Genomic DNA, 9,547 nt, shown 5'->3' on the forward strand with positions numbered 1-9,547 from the left:
ATTCTAAGCCTAACTACCAGAGTTAGATCAAATTTCACCGGATAAAGGCACATTCCCCTTGAGCCCGACCTCACTTCAGTCACTAGTTGCAAGTTCAGGGATGCCAAACTCTCCCACACTCCTGACTGGCTACAAATCCTGGGGTTCCCACTAGCTACTAAGGACACCAGCCACAAGCTTGGGGGTCCCCAGGTTACCCTCACTTCTGATCAGTCTGGGAGTTCCCACGACTCCTTGAGGTACGAGAATCCACTAGAATGACTCACGGAACTCAGGAAAGTGCTATACTTATGATTACAGTGTATCATAAAGGATACAAACCAGGCCCAGCCAAAGAAGAGATGCACAGGATGAGGTCTGGAGGCTCCCAGACGAACAGCTTTCATGTACTCAGGGATGAGCCACCCTCCCAGCAGGTCGATGTATGATCACCAGTTAGAATGTTGACATACAAAATGTTGAGAAGACATGGGGAGGGAAAGGAGAAATGGCTGGCAGTGATGTGGTAGGATTTGTGTAAGAGGGCTGCATGCTCATCTTTTATGATAGGAAGTCAAGAAATATTTTATAAACTTGGGAAGTCACAAAATCGCAGTTTATTTTACTTAGAAATATGGGGAATTCCCTGGTGGTTCAGTGTTTAGGACTCCACGCTTCCACTGCAGGGGGCACGGGTTCCACCCCTGGTCGGGGAACTAAGATCCCGTGTGCTGCATGGCGCAGGCCAAAGAAAAGAAAAGAAAAGAAAAGAAACGAAATACAGAGGTAAATACTGGAAGCAAGTGCTAGAAGTACTGTTGCAAGTGTGTACCTCTGGGGGATGGGAAGAGGTGCGGTAGGTAGGGTGATTAATTGGTTGTTGTTGAAATAATCTGTTTAGTGCTGTCAAACATCTTGCTTTAGTTTCTTCTTTTTATTTTATTTTATTTATTTTTGGTTGTGTTGGGTCTTTGTCGCTGCGCGCGAGCTTTCTCCAGTTGCTGCGAGAGGGGGCTACTCCTTGTTGCGGTGCGCGGGCTTCTCATTGCAGTGGCTTCCCTTGTTGCAGAGCACGGGCTCTAGGCACGCAGGCTTCAGTAGTTGTGGCACGTGGGCTCAGTAGTTGTGGCTCACAGGCTCTAGAGACCAGGCTTAGTAGTTGTGGCACACGGGCCTAGCCGCTCCGCATCATGTGGGATCTTCCCGGACCAGGGAACGAACCCGCGTCCCCTGCATTGGCAGGCGGATTCCCAACCACTGCGCCACCAGGGAAGTCCCTTTAGTTCCTTCTTGTCGCCATCTCGGCCCTTTCTAGTGGTACAAGGGCGCCGGGAGAGCCAAAGAGATAACAGGTTGCCGCAATGATGACCATCAACAGCCAGATTGGAAATGTCATTAGGAGAATGAACTCTGTTATCTTTCATTCCAGGGCCACTTCCATGTGTGGCCGCTGATGGGAAGAGCAAGTAAGGCAATGCAGATCAGACCACACTGGCTTATTTTACCTCAACAGTAGCCTGCTTGGCAGGAAGAAACACCAGATACTCAGGGTAATCAAGAAATTCTAGGGCACACAGTTGGAAGAACACTTACATTTATATACAATCCACAGCTCCACCTCTGTCTCCTTCCTCCTCCACCCATACTTGGAGGGCCGTCTGTACCATCCTCAGGGCAGATGAAAAGAACCACACATACAGACTTCCAGATTAGGTCCATATAACCACCTTTTGGAATTATAGTAAGGGAAGTCACTTAGGCATACTGGGAAACCTTCCCTTCTGCTTGCACAATTTCCCTTCTGTTGCATTCCTCTTGATTTTTTTTTTTTTTTAAGTTATATTCCGGTCTCTCTCCCTTTTTGGTTGAAGTTAAGCAAAACTAGATTATTTACTTACATATTGTAAATAACAGCTGGGGTTCTGTTGATATCTTCTCTGCTATCCCTCTAGTTTTTTCTTTTTTTCTGAACTCTCTAAGCAAAGACTTGATTTTCCAGTTTCCTATTTCTACTTTAAATAAAATTTGATCTTTCTATAAATTTTGTTTATTTTTTGAAATAATCCCCTCACTTATTTTATATAAGTAAAAGCATTATTATTAATATTTTAAAATGTCAAAATAAAAAAAAAATCTGTTCACCCACTACTCAGCTTAAGAAAATATTAGAAATAATAGTTGAAGTTCCCTGTGTCCTCCAGTTCTGTTTTCCTGCCTTCCCATATATAACTACTCTCCTAAATTTGGAGCTTATTATTCCTTTGCATGGCTTTTAAACATTTACTACTTATGTTTGGACCCATAAACAACATATAATATTGTTTTTGCATACTGTTAAACCTTGTATAAATGGAGTTAAAATGTATATAATACTACAAATAAACAAATTAAAAAATCCTTTGACCCTCTAGCCCTTTCAAGTAAATCTCACTTTTTTTTTTTTTTACAATTGAACTTCGGTAAAGAGAGGTCTCATCTCGCTTGTTTCCACGCGTCATCTCCCATCCTTTCTTTACCCTACTGCAGTCTGGCTTCTGTCTCTGCTGAACCCCATTCCATCTACAGTGACCTTACTGCCCAGTCCTCATCCACTTGACAATCTGCACTGTGGAGATTCTGAACAACTTTATATAAAAAGAATTATATAACTTAATTCAGAGGTATAGAACTCTATACCGCATCTTTAACAACGAAATGCAACGTGCTATAAAAGGTACACATTTTACTAAAGGGAAGACCCTCCCAACAAATATTTTTATCTTTTCTATTGATGGATGTATCTGAAAGAGAGAGAGAGGGGGCAAAAAAGGACTTGCCATCCAGCAAGAAGGGAACTGAATAATTAGAGCAAAGGGGAAATTCTGAATCCTCACTCAGCGAATCTGTGTTTTCAGATTTGCCAATCAAGGCCACTATTACTATTTCACGGCACAAAACTTTGGACCCAGCATCAATTTGGAAAAGGGATCAAAGTTCACATGTTCATTCAGACCTCATTTGTATACACAGTGATAAAAAGATCCCTAACTTAAAAACACCCAGTCCTTTTTCGTCCCTATGCTGCTCTAACTATCCCTCTATCCCCCCCGCCGCCCCCAAAGATGACCTTTGGAGACTAAATATTCAATAAGTGGGACATTAGCTATTCTTCTTTGTCTGAAATATTTTTTTTCCTTTATCTTATACCTGGAGTCTTACGAATGTTTTTCTAGTGTTAAATATATGCAGGCCGCTTTAAAAATATTATGAGCATTTATTTTGCAATTTTTAAAATACGTTAAAAACTATAAAGGAAAATATGATAAACATCTCTGTATCCACACCCAGTTAAAATGATAAAACATTTCAGATATAGTTGGAGCTCTCCTCTCTAATCACAGGCCTCCTCCCTACCAGGTTAAAATCAGACTGAATATGGTGTTTATTTATCCCTCTAGTCTTTATACTTTTACTATTTCTGTTTGTATCCTTAAGCAAAATATAGTATTATACTGCATATTTAAAATTTTATAAGCATTATCACTCTGTAAGTGTCATTCTGTAACTTACTTCTTTCACCAAATATTATAAAGCTTTCACCAAATACTTATAAGCTTCATTTATATTTATGTGTATACCTCTAATTCCTTCATTTTTCCTGCTATATAAAAATCTGGCATGAAAACATCCCAATTTATTTATTTATTCTCTTGTTATTGGATTTTTCATATATTTTGTTCTTGCAAACACTATTACCATAACTTTCTTTTATATGTCTCCTGTACATACGTGCAGATAATTTTTCCTAGGACAATGATCTTTGAACTTCTTGTGCACTCATGCGCTCCCTAAGGTAATTTTGAAAAAATTATGTATCTCTTTCCACATTTTAAGTTGTCATCTAAATTTTTTATCATAAGTTTATTTAAAAAAATTTTATGTATATATATATTTTAATTATTTAAAAAATTTTTATTTTATATTGGAGTATAGTTGATTAACAATGTTTTGTTAGTTTCAGGTGTACAGCAAAGTGAATCAGTTATACATATACATGTATCTATTCTTTTTCAAGTTCTTTTCTCATTTAGGTTATTATAGCATAAGTTTAAATACTAGTTTGAGCCATATGAATCTGCCATATTTGTAGGTTGAAAATGGTTGAATATTAACAATTTCATATAGTTCAAACTGATAGTTGCAAAGAATGTCATGTCTTGTTATTATAAATATCATTTACAAATAAAATTGTTACTTCACTTTTCAACATGCATCCAATGGAATCTAAATATCATAGTAATTTGATACATGCTATTATCCACTTTATTTTTTTTCTTAATTTATTTTTGGCTGCATTGGGTCTTCGTTGCTGCGCGCTGGCTTTCTCTAGTTGCGGCGAGCGGGGGCCGCTCTTTGTTGCGGTGCACGCGGGGTTCTCACTGCGGTGGCTTCTCTTGTTGTGGACCCCAGGCTCTAGGCGCACGGGCTTAGGTAGTTGTGGCGCACGGGCTTCGTTGCTCCGTGGCATGTGGGATCTTCGCGGACCAGGGCTTGAACCCGTGTCCCCTGCATTGGCAGGCGGATTCTTAACCACTGAGCCACCAGGGAAGCCCTCCACTTTAAAAATACTCAAGTAAACTCTTCCTTGGCAGACCAAAATTTTATGTAGTTATTTTTCTCATTTATCTTATATTTCCATTCCATTTAGTTAATAAAATCTGTTAATATATTTTTTATTTGAAGTCTTCTACTGCTCTCCCAACCATATTTTTCCACAATAAAAATATGTGTATAAATTGAAATACTCATGTTTTAAAATTTTTATGAAAGTAAGGCTCTAAGAGTTAAAATTTTCTTCTGCTTTAAGTTATGACAGCAATTATTAGTATACACTTAACCAAAGCAACATAAGTATAAGAGATTTTTATAAGTAATTATTATATATAAAAAGTGAAATTTGATTGCAAAGGCAGTTCAATAAAGTCGATGGGGCTTAATTTGTTATCAGTTAGCCATGGATGAATGTTACTTATTACTTGGTGGAGGCAAGATTCAGCATCAATTCTATCCTTATTTTCTGTTATGGATGTAGGCTCTGAGCAACTTTGCTGATGTAAATAAATAGGAATAGAAGATTTTTAAGAGCAGAGTTTCTTACTTCTATGAACTTTCCCAAGTTGCACCAAATTCACCAAAAATCGCATAATGATCTATCATAGAAAATTGTTTTGGATGTTGTATCATTTGGCAGCCTGATTTGGTTCTCACTCAATTTCATTGACAGCAAAGAACTGGAAAGCACCTGGCTCAGAAAAGCATTTGCTGCTCAGACTTTTAGGGTCATTTTCCTGTTCAACTTTCAAGAATTCCACCAAAAAGTCTTTATTAGGATTTTCAAATGATAATTAAATACCTCTTTCACCATAGAAGCATCTCTTAAGACTCATCTGTTACAATGGAAAGTTATTTTCTGTTATCATGAGATTCAACTATACATGTGTCAAAATATTGAAGCTACAAATTTAGCTCAGTTGGCTTATGGGAAGCATCCTCTATATAACCTAATTGGCAAAGTCAGTATTTATTGTCAAAGTAATCATCCAAATAAGATTTATTTTTTGTGAAAAAAAGTCTGATTTCACTTTCCAGTTTGAAGAGCTATGTTAATTTATATCCCTGTAACAACCATCTCACTTCTGAATTCTTGTAACTCAAGTAACCAAGCTCATATAACTCATACAAGTTGATCCCATTTCCACACACATCACTTCTAAAAGATGTAAGTGTAATGCTCTGGACTTAATAATATTTATCACGTGTGGTAGGTCAGATTATTTGTGCACAATTATTAATTCCCTTCCCATCTTTGCAATCCTTCCCTGCAGACAGAGTACAATTCCCACCCTGTTGACTTTGGACTTGGCCATGGGACTTGCTTTGGCTAGTGGAAGGGGAGAGATGAGGTATGCTGTACCTGAGCAGAAGCTCTAGAGGTGCTGCGAGGTCCCACCAGCCCTCTTGCTCCTGCTCTCCGCCTTAGGAACAGCGTGTCCTGAGAGCGTCCGTTTTCTCAGTCTGGGTCTTGGAATGAGAAAGCAAGTGAAGCAGACCCACAGTTCAGAAATGAGAAGAGTATGGAGCTGCCCACAATCTACCCACAGCCGGCAGCAGAGTTGGAAAACCGCAGACTCCCAGCCGACTTGCAGCTCTGGAGTAAATATTTGCTGTCGCAAGCTGAACCTAGTGAAAGCTGACCAACACTCTCTTCTAATGGCAACATCCTATACTCTGAGCGAATCAAGCTGAATTTTGGTTGCTGAATTTTTAGCAACCAAAACTTGTTTACAAATAAAACAGTGTTCCCAAGTTAAAGCCTGGAAACAAGCGATGCCTGCTTTTAGTAGCAGTGACCAGTCCTTGTAGCTGCTCTATCCACAGAAATACTTACACACCCTGCCCAAATAGACACAAATAGACTCAAAGAAAAGTATCTAAAGTTTAAGAAAAACTATTCACCAACTGCATTCCTAGGCATGTTTTATGCATGTCACCCTCTCAACAGTAATACCATTCTCTTTGCTACAATATCAGCCATAAAAATATGAATTGGGAGGGATTGGATTCATTAGTCTAAAGTTTATTTTTTACCTACTGCAATTTTAAAAGCGTTTTTAAATTTTAACATATTTTGATTTATAAGGAGTTGCAAAAAGAGTACAGAGAGTTCCCATATACCGTTCTCCAGACTGCCCCAACACAGCATTCCATATAGACATAGTATGCTATTAAAAGCAGGAAATTGACATTGGTACGATCCTAACAACTCAACTACACACTTTATTTGGTTTTAATGATTTTTACATGCAGTGTGTGTGTGTGTGTGTGTGTGTGTGTGTGTGTGTGTGGGTGTAGTTCTATGAAACGTTATCACGTGGATAGATTAGTACGTCCATCACTACAGTTAGGATATAAAACTGCTGTCACCTTTTTATAGTCACATTCTCCCCCAACCCTGACCCCTGGCATCTACTGGTCTGTTCCACCTCCCTCTAGTTTTTTTCACTTGCACAATGTTATATAAATGGAATGCCGTACGTAACATTTTGTGATTGGCTTTTTACTCTCAACATAATGCCCTTAAGATCCATCCAAATATGTTCTTTTTCTTTCTTTCTTTTTTCTTGTTTTATACTGCCGAGTAGTATTCCAACTGCGTGGATAAAGCGCAGCCTCTTTACCACTCACCGGCTGAAGGGCATGTGGATTGTTTCTACCTTGGGGCTATTGTAAATAAAATTCCTCTGAACATTCACATATAGGTTTTTGTGTGAACATGAGTTTTCATTTCTCTAGCATAAATACCCAGGTGTGTGATGCTGGGTTTTATGGTAAATGTATGTTTAACTCTATAAGAAACTGCCAAACTATTTTTCAGAGTGTTTGCACAATTTTATATTCCCACCAGCAATGAATGAGAGACCCGGTTGCTACATGTCCTCATCAGTACTTTGTCAGTATTTTTTGGTAAATAAATTTGCACGTATCAATTGAATTCCCATTTCAATTGATGAGAATTGGGAATAAGTGAATGACTCGTGGATTAAAAAATCAGAAATAACTTTATTAATTTGTTACATATTATGATCAAACTTTCGTTATGTGTTTAACATATTTAGTGAAAGAAAAATGCCTCTACTGCTTAGAACTAATTAGTTTAGCAGCTGCCAGTAGGCATTGGTTAGTCCATGTAATCTCTCTTGCATAGCAAGTTTCCATGTAAGCCTGGGTCTACTTCTAGGCTCTTCATTTTATGCTACTCATCTATTTTTCTATCTTCATGCCAATAGTTAATGGTTACATCAGTTACTATCACTTAGTGAGTCTTATTCTGAAAAGACTAATTTCCCCCCTCTCCTCAGAAGTGTCTTATCTATTCTTGGCTCCTTGCAAAAGTTTGAACTTTAGATTTAGCTTGTCAAATAAAAATTCTGTTGGGATTTTCATTGGAATTGAAATGAATTTATAGATTAATTTGAGAGGAATGCATATCTTTACAATGTTTGGTCTTCCTATCCATGAACTTGGTATAATCTTTCCATTTATTAGCTTATTTTTGGTGTAGCTGCACTTTAGTCTCTAGTATTCCTGAATTATCTCAGGATTTTTCTCAACGATTTGAACACTTTATCATTCATTGGTGATTTTGACTACCTTCCACTGCTGCCTGGCAAATTTTTACTCAGACTTGAAGTCTCAGCTTAAATGCCACCTCCTGGGTGAAGCCTTCCCCTTTGTTCCTGACACTAAGAGTATTTTGCATATAATTGCAAAAGCAAATATTTACTGATTGTTGATTATATGCCAGGGCACTGGTAAGCATTTTCTGAGCATTAATTCATATAATCTTCAAAGCAACCTTCTCAAATCAAAGTTGGTGTTATTTGTGAAAAAATAAGCTCAGAGAGGGCAACTTGATAAGGCACACAGCCAGGATGGGATTAGGGGCAGGATATGCGTTCAGGCAGTCCAGCTCGAGAGTCCATGCTCTAACCACGTATACCCCCTAAAGTCGAGTCTCCCTAAAACCGAGTTCCCCTGCTGAGTTTATGGTTAACCTCTCTATCCAAAACTTTATTCTCTTTCTTGTCCTGCCCCTGTTCCCCTTAGGATTGAGGAGGATCAAAGAAAAGGGGGATTGAAACTGAGAAGGACCCTGTGGGGCCCTCCTGGGTAAAAAAAGCCCCTCCGTGTCCATTTCTTTTTTGTAGAAAAAGGCTTTGGTCTCCTAGGTCTTCCCTGAATTCCAAACAGCAGACTCAAGCAGTTATTAATAAGGGAAGTGAGGGAACGCAGAAACAGAGGAAAAGCAGTCAAGAAACAATAGGTCAGCAATAAAACGGGTACTAGTTCCTCCTCGAGGGATATATATACAATCTGACACACATCTTTGAATTGTTCTGCAAGAACTAAGACCCCCCCAGCCCCCACCCAGGTGGAGGATGGGGTACTTGTTGACCACAAGCACATAGACCCCAGACTAGTTGGAACCAGAAGGTTGACGACTAAGAGTCGCAAGACACCGCCTTGTTACCCCACCACCAACAACCAATCAGAAGAAAGTCATGTCCCCTGCAACCCTCACCCCAAATGTTGCCTGTAAAAACTCTTCCCTAAAAGCCATTGGGGAGTCTGGGTCTTTTTGAGCATGAGCTGCCTATTCTCCTTGCTTGGCACCTGCAATAAACACCATACTTCACCAAAACCCAGTGTCAGTAGACTTGCTTTGCTGAGTGTTGGGCGAATGGACCCAAGTGCGGTTGGGTAATAAAAGCAGTTGTATTACTGTAAGGAAATGGTTTACTTAGAGGAAATAAAATTATTTTTAAGGCAGGACAAGAAAAATTTTAAACATAAAATTATCTCTCTGCCTGTTTGAGCCACTACTTTCATCCCTTTAATGTGCATTGTGCATCTGCATTATACATTAACTAGACCCCCTTAGAAGACACAGGAATGCCTACTCGCCAAAAAAAAAAAAAAAAGGTTGGGGGGAACTTTCTCCTGGCGCCAGCAAGGTAACTCCTCAGGA

General features: G+C 38.9%; 1 protein-coding gene across 1 annotated transcript in view; it reads right to left on the reverse strand.

Annotated features, from left to right (window-relative positions):
* Nucleotides 1-9,547, reverse strand: part of C20H17orf100 (chromosome 20 C17orf100 homolog) — a 64,186-nt gene that overhangs the window by 1,987 nt on the left and 52,652 nt on the right. The gene's annotated exons all lie outside the window — the stretch shown is intronic.

The sequence above is a fragment of the Balaenoptera ricei genome, chromosome 20, assembly GCF_028023285.1.
Source record: "Balaenoptera ricei isolate mBalRic1 chromosome 20, mBalRic1.hap2, whole genome shotgun sequence".
Taxonomy (NCBI): Eukaryota; Metazoa; Chordata; class Mammalia; order Artiodactyla; family Balaenopteridae; genus Balaenoptera; species Balaenoptera ricei.